Genomic DNA, 7,596 nt, shown 5'->3' on the forward strand with positions numbered 1-7,596 from the left:
TCACCTTGGAGACACCTGGAATGGGGATGGTTGGGTTTCCAGGCAGATCTGCACGATTAAGGTGTTGTGCAGCTGCTCCTGCTAAATGTGAGCAGCCACAAAGCTCCACCAGAGGAACAACCAGAGAGCTTTGGAATTGTCTGCAAGAATCCCAGCAAAGGCTGGTCAGTTCAGGAAGGATATTGAGGGGCTGGAGCAGGTGCAGAGAAGAGCAGCAAGGCTGGGGAAGGGACTGGAGCACAAGTGCTGTGAGGAGAGGCTGAGGGAGCTGGGGGAGCTCAGCCTGGAGAGGAGGAGGCTCAGGGGAGACCTTCTCACTCTCTGCAACTCCCTGACAGGGGGGAGGAGCCAGGTGGGGGTTGGTCTCTTTTCCCAGGCAACAATCAGCAAGACAAGAGGGCTCGGGGTCTTCAGCTGTGCCAGGGGAGGTTTAGGTTGGATATTGGGAAGAATTTCTTTCCAGAGAGGGTGCTCAGCCATTGGAATGGGCTGCCCAGGGAGGGGGTGGATTCTCTGTCCCTGGAGGTTTTTAAGATGAGACTGGATGTGGCATCAGTGGACTTGATGGTTGGACTTGATGATCTCAGAGGTCCCTTCCAACCCAACTGATTCTATGATTCTATGACACTCTCTGATCTCACAGGTCTTTGGGCAAGTCTTGGTGTGTTCAGAGGAGACTGAGGGGAGACCTCAGTGCAGTTCCAACTGCCTGGGCAGGGGCAGAGGAGGGGCAGGGACTGAGCTCTGCTCTGGGGGGAGCAGGGACAGCACCCAGGGAACGGCTGGAGCTGTGTCAGGGCAGGCTCAGGTTGGATCTCAGGGAAAGGTTCTTCCCCCAGAGGCTGGTTGGGCACTGCCCAGGCTCCCCAGGGCAGTGGGCACAGCCCCAAGGCTGCCAGAGCTCCAGGAGGGTTTGGCTGATCCTCTGGGGCACAGGGGTGACTCTTGGGGCTGGGCCTGTGCAGGGCTGAGGGTTGGACTGGATGGTCCTTGGGGGTCCCTCCCAGCTCAGCACATCCTGGGATTCTGGGATTCTGTGAAGTCTTCCTTGTGCTGCTCTGAGCAAGGTGCTCATCCCTGGCTGGAGAGAAGATGGGCTGAATTTTCTCCTGCAGAATCCCTGTCACAGTGGAGCTCCAGGATCTGGACGCTCCCCTGCCTGAGCTCAGGCAAGAGATTATTGAGCAGGAAGGTTTGGAGTCCCCACCCCTGGAGGTGTCCCAGGAAGGCCTGCACGTGGCACTCAGTGCCCTGGGCTGGGGGACAGGGTGGGCATTGGGCACAGGGTGGGCATCAGGCACGGGGGGGACTTGATGTGAGAGGTCTTTCCCCCCCTTAATGACTCTGTGATTTAACTGTAAGTTGGATCAAATGTTTGTTGCCATCCCCAAGAAGGAAGGTTGTTAAATACACTCCTCCTTCAAAGCCCTCACCAGCTTCCAAGCTCAGAGAAGTGCCAAAAAAAAGGAGTTATTGTGTCTGTGTTAGGAAGAAAAGGAAATTTAAGGTTGTTCTGGATGCCCTTTTCCTGATTTCTGTGTTTCAGCAGGGCTTCTGAGCTGTGAAAATCCCTGGCACTGGGTGAGGTGGCAGATGGAGGAGTGTGGGGGGCTGGGGTGGGACGGTCTGGTGGCTCCAGGGTTTGGACAGGGGAGCTCAGGGGGACAGAGGAGCTCAGGGCCTGGAGTAGCTTCTCCTGGACGAGGAAGTCTCCAAAGGAAGTTTCCTGTCTTTGCCTCCCTTGGATACCCCAGGAGCTGAGCAGCTGTTGGGTGTTCCAGGGGCATGTTGGGGTGTCCTTCCCCAGGGGAACACCTGGTGTAGCACCCAGGAAATGTGCTGCAAACCCGCTCTGACCCAGCTGTGTCACCTGAGCACTGATGCCACCAGCTTTTCCTGCTGCTTCTCCCCTTTCTCAGCCCTAAAACATCCCAGGAAGGATGGAAAGGAGGTTGTTGTTTTGAGTCCTGCTCAGAATTTCAGCTGTGTTAAAGAATAAACCAGGTTTAGGAGATTTTCCCTTTCTCTTTTCTGATTCCTCTGAGTTTGTGATGCTTGTTTTCCAAGTGTAATTGAGTTATTGTCAGGCCTGTTTGCTGTGTGTGGACCAGAGGGGTATCGTGGTACCACGGAGGCAGGTGGAAAGAACCCAAAATCTTAATTCTAATGCTGGAAATATCTTTAATTAAGTCCAGCAAAGATCTTCAAATGCTTTCTGAACAGGCCATCTGTCACCTGAACAACACACCTGCCTGGGGAGTCACAGAGAGAGCCCAGGGTGGCAGTGAGGACACTGATTTTGATTTATTATTTTTTTTTCAGACCTCAAACACCTCCTGGATGTTTTCCAGTCTCTGCCCTGGAGACCTCCCAGCCCCAAGGCCAGAGCATGGGGGGCAGAGGATGAAGTAAGCCTTTGCTTCTTCTACTTCCAAACAAAAGACTCCCAGTATAAAATATATTTAGAAAGGGAAAAGAAGCAGATTTGAAGTGTAAACTGAGGTGTCAGTGAGTGAGGGAAGGGAGTAAAGTGAATTGTGCCCTGTGCCAGAAGATGCCCTGAGTAGCTGTGACCTTCATGGTCATGATCTGACAGGTGATCCTGGTGAATGGGAGTAAGTTGTGAGGATTTGGGTGCCATCTCACCAATTAAATTGATATTTTAATGCTCTGGTGAAATTCCAGTTGGAAATTGAAGAGGAATCTTTGTTCTTGAGAAACACTCTGGAAGTTTGGAAACACCCTGAGGAGTAGAAAGTGCTGGGAGCAGATGCTGCTGAGGGAAGAGTGGGACCTTTCCCTTAGGAGCCTGTTTTAGAGGGAGTGGAGTGTGGGAAGAGGGTGGGAGAATCCCAGAATCCCAGACTGGGGGATGGGGTTGTGAGGGACCACAGTGGCCCATCTGATCCCACCCCCCTGCTCCAGCAGGGCCATCCCAGAGCACCTGGCACAGGATTGTGTCCAGAGGGGTCTGGAATATCCCCCCTGAGGGACACTCCACCCCCTCTCTGGTCTCTGTTCCAGTCACAGGGAAGAAGTTCTCCCTCCTGTCCAGGTGGAGCTTCCTGGGCATCAGTTCCTGCCCGTTCCTGCTGTGCCATTGCTGGGCCCCCCCAGCAGAGCCTGGTCCCTCCTCTGCCCCCTCCCTGCAGACCCTGACAGACAGAAAGCCCAGATTTGGCCACTCCCCAGGGTTCTCCAGCCCTGGCACAGCTCATGGCTCGTGTCTGCCCAGGGGCTGCACCTTCTGTGCTGTTCCCCAGGGGAATGTGATGCCACTGCTGCTCCTTGGCTTTGGTGCCCGAGTGTGAGCAGTGAGGTCCTGGTTCCTGCTGGCTGATAAACGTGACCCTCCAGCTGCCAGCAAACCTCACAGCAGGTTCTTCCTCTCCTCATCCCCTCTGGGAGGCCCACCTTGCACCTTGGAGAGGGCTGGGAAAAATGACAGAGTGTTTATGGCAAAAAGATGCTTTCAAGTAAATGATACTCTGAAGATGAAGGTCTTTGGATTCTTGGTCACATAATAAATCTTTTGGGGGCAGGTCTTGTGGCAAGTATTTAACAGAATCATAGAGAATCACAGAATCATAGAATCATGGATTCATAGAATCATAGAATCATGGATTCATAGAATCATAGAATCATGGAATTATTGACTCATAGAATCATGGAATTATGGACTCAGAATCATGGAATTATGGACTCACAGGATCATAGAATAATGGACTCATAGAATCACAGATTCATAGTCTTGTAGAATAATAGATTGGCCTGGCTTGGAAGGGACCCTAAATTTCTTAACTTTCTCTGCAAGATTCTTCTTTGTCACTGCTAACAGGGCAAGGTGGAGTCTCAGCCACTGGAGGGGCAAAGTCTGATGTCATTTGTGTGTCACATCTTCCTCTGTGAGTGCTGCTCCCTCTCCACCACTCCCCTGGAGTCCCCTGGGCTGGTGTTTGGGGCAGCTGAAACATCTCCAAGATTTCTTCCTGCCTGTTAAAATTTGGAGGTGCAGCTGCCTCTGCTGTCAGTCTGGGAGAACCTTCTTTGGAGTTTTATTTGCATAGTGGTGAGTTTTTAACTCTTTATCTTTTTGGGAGCTGGGGAGCTCCTCGGCCACTGTTATGTCGGAGGATGAATTAGTGGTTGGCACCATCCTGCCCTTCCCCCTTCGTCCCTGGGGATTCCCCCAGGGGTGTGGGGGGATTTTCCCTCCCTTCTGTCCATCCTGCCCTGGTGTTCACTAAACAGGTGAAGTCTCTTTGATGTGACCAGAGTTAACCCTGGCACTGGAAGAACATCACCCTCCTGCCACTGGCCTGTGGGGAAGTTGCTGCCTGGAATTAGGGATTTTAGTGTGATAAACATCATGATTATCATCTTTTGGGATAAGGAATATCCCACCTTTCTGTGCATAAATACCTTTTCTTGTCCATGCACATCCTCATTAACAACCCCCAAGAGGTGCTGTTCTGCTCTCTAATAATCCCAAGGTGGGAGCTCTCCCTCCTCCCCCTCACTGCTCCCTGGTTTTTACTCTCCAGCACCTTAGAACTGTCAGCTTTCATAGCAAGGCCCTTCCTCTTCAGATATGAATTTATTTCTTCCTCCCAGCATCACCCCTTTGCCACTGGGCTGGCCAGGGTTGAGCAAAAATTGCTTTCAAGCCCTGGGATGTTCTGAAGATGCTGAGCTGCTGTTAAGCCTATTTATTTATTTATTTATTTATTTATTTATTTATTTATTAACTTAATCTCATTCTGTATCACAATGTGATTTTCTGTTATGACATAACTGACACGAACCATGTCCTGCAAAAGGAGTTGGATGCCTCAGTTCTGAAGTTCAGTGTTTCTGTGCTTTTGCTGCTTTGTTTCAGGCTCTCTCAGTGCCGTGGTTTAGCCAGGATTTGGGGTGTTTTGCTGGGTTTTTTAGGACTGGGCTTCTGGGAGCACAATTATTAAACAAATGGCAGGGGCCCTGTGGAAAATGGGCTGTTTGGTGAGAGCAGGAGATTTACAAACGTTTCTTCAGCACCTTAAAAATATATTTACAGAGCAGTGGAAATGTGGATTGGCTTCAAGTTGGATTCTCAGCTCTCCCAGTTCTTCATAAAGTGGGATGAACTGTTAATAAATGAACAAGCAAATCAATCAGGAAGCAGAAAGGATGTAAAGATAAGCTCCTCATCAATCTGAATTTTAAAGCCAACCTCCCACTTTAAGCCTGTCCACTGAGTTGGTACCTGAGTTCTGTAGCCCTGGAATTACTTAGCAGATAAATGAATTATCCCAGTTTTCCCAGAAGGGCTCTGCCAGCAGCAGCAGCAGCTGCAGGGATGTTTAATGCCCTGAAGGCAGAAGCAAAGGTCCCTCTTGGTCTGTTCCAGGGGGTGATGGATGTGCAGGGAAAAGCAGGGCTGGGGCTGCTTTTCCTCCTGTGGGGAATTCCTCATTAAAACAGAGGGAAATTGGGAAGGGGATGAGCCACAGGTATAAAAAACTAACTTGGGTTAGGGTAAAGAGAACAAACCTGCTGCAGTCCAACACTGCAAACAGGGAATGGGAAGGTGTTAAATCCCAGAAATAACATCAAATCCTGGGATTATGGGGTTGGGTCCCACTGCAAGTGTGTGCAAGGAAACCCTTGCAAAGGGTAGAGCAGCTCTGCTCCCCCTCTGAGCAGTGTTTGCCCTGAACTTGTGCTTTGTATCTTCATTTTTGGTGGGATTCAGTCTAAAATCTTCCCTGGCATTTCTGTCACTGGCCTGTGATCCTTGGTCCTTCTTCATCTCCAGCTTTGAGTTTATTTTCCATGTATCCCCACTGTTTTGTTTTGTCCTCCTGCTGTATCCCTACACTCTGCAACCTGGGGGAAAATTGTCCTATGAGGGCATTTATTTGCATCACAAAAAGTGGGTAAAGGAAAACAGCAAATAATCCAGTTGTGCCAAGGTAAAATGAACTCTCCACCGTAAATTCCTTAGAGGAATTCCAGCTGCTTTATTCAATAAATGAGGTTTTCAAATGCTTAAAACTTGTGTGAGGTCACCGACTGGAACTTTGGCTGTTTTGAGGTGACTTTTATCTGTCAGGTCATCCAGTGCTCCCTCAAAGACATGGGCAGCAGAATTTGGGGTTACTCGTGGCATTTTTGATGGAGTGGCCACAGGAAAGAGGAATCCTGAGAGCCATTTTCATTGAACATGTACCATGAATTCCTTCCTTCCCATTTTGGGAAAGGTCTTCCCCCTGAAAATGTGCAGGTTAAGCAGTTAATGGGTTATCAAAGTATCACAGAAGCATTGAGTGGTTTGGGTTGGAAGGGACCTTAAAGCTCATCCAGTTCCACCCCCTGCCATGGGCAGGGACAGCTTCCACCAGCCCAGGTTGCTCCAACCTGGCCTTGGACACTTCCAAGGATCCAGGGGCAGCCACAGCTTCTCTGGGAAACCTGGGCCAGGGCCTCACCAACCTCGATTCCTTCCCAATATCCCATCTATCCCTGCCCTCTGGCAGTGGGAAGCCATTCCCTGTGTCCTGTCCCTCCATGCCTTGTCCCCAGTCCCTCTCCAGCTCTCCTGGAGCCCCTTCAGGCCCTGCAAGGGGCTCTCAGCTCTCCCTGGAGCCTTCTCTGCTCCAGGTGAACCCCCCCAGCTCTCCCAGCCTGGCTCCAGAGCAGAGGGGCTCCTCTCCAGACAGGTCACCCTGCAGAGTGGAACCCTCCCTCCTTTCCTCCCTCCTTTTATCTTTCCTTTGTTCCTTCCATCCCTCCCCTTCCTCTGCTGCAGGTGGATCCAGCAAAGCCCCTGCCCAGCTCCCAGCTCTGGTTATAAAAGTGTTAATGGCAGAGGAGGGAGACTTTTTTTCCCCTCTCCCCCCACTGCAGCTTTTAAGTTTGGGGAGCATGTGCCTTGATTTTAATATAAAGTAGCCATTGATGGGCCATGCCCTGAATAAAAGGGGCTTTTCTTTCTTCCCTGGCACCGAGGCTTTGATTGTACAGAGAGTTTTGTGGCAGTGCAGTTGTGAATGCATTTGTGTGTGTGTGTGTGTGGGGAGGGGGTGTAGAAATAGGCACCAGCAGCACAGATTGATTTAGAAACCAGCAGATTTTGCTCTGTCCATCCTCTTTCTGCCCCCTCTGATTATTGGCCAACCTTCTGCTTTGGATTTTCACTCTGAGGTGTCTTCAGTCACACAGAGCTGACAGGACACACTCGTGCACAGAGATATGAGAGGGATAAATTCTTCCCTGCTGCCCTATGCAAATCACCCCAAACCCTCTCACACGTCCCTGAAAGCTGCATTGTTTCACAGTTTTGCTCAGGAATGCCGTGTAATTCCAGTGGTTTGTGCCACTGCTTGCCTTTAATAAAAGTAATAACAATAATTGTGCTTTTCACCTGCTGATCTCCAAGTGGAGCACAAAGGATGGGGGAATATAAACTTCTCTGAGGAAGGAGCAGAGACCCAGGGTGAGGGAACCTTGTGTAGCTCTGGGGTGAGGGAATCTTGTGTAGTTCTAGGATTAGGGAACCTTGTGTAGTTCCAGGATGAGGGAATCTCTTGTAGCTCCAGGGTGAGGGAATCTCTT

The 7,596-nt window shown here is 50.4% G+C and overlaps 1 protein-coding gene across 1 annotated transcript in view; it reads left to right on the plus strand.

Annotated features, from left to right (window-relative positions):
• HIVEP3 (human immunodeficiency virus type I enhancer binding protein 3) overlaps window positions 1–7,596 on the plus strand; it is a 289,763-nt gene that overhangs the window by 68,905 nt on the left and 213,262 nt on the right. Inside the window, exon 2 of the mRNA XM_027694016.1 lies at window positions 2,323–2,408. The gene's annotated coding sequence lies outside the window, so the exon portion shown is untranslated. The remainder of the gene's footprint in view (window positions 1–2,322; window positions 2,409–7,596) is intronic.

The sequence above is a fragment of the Neopelma chrysocephalum genome, unplaced genomic scaffold, assembly GCF_003984885.1.
Source record: "Neopelma chrysocephalum unplaced genomic scaffold, ASM398488v2 Primary Assembly neopelma1_95b, whole genome shotgun sequence".
In the NCBI taxonomy this organism is placed as follows: domain Eukaryota; kingdom Metazoa; phylum Chordata; class Aves; order Passeriformes; family Pipridae; genus Neopelma; species Neopelma chrysocephalum.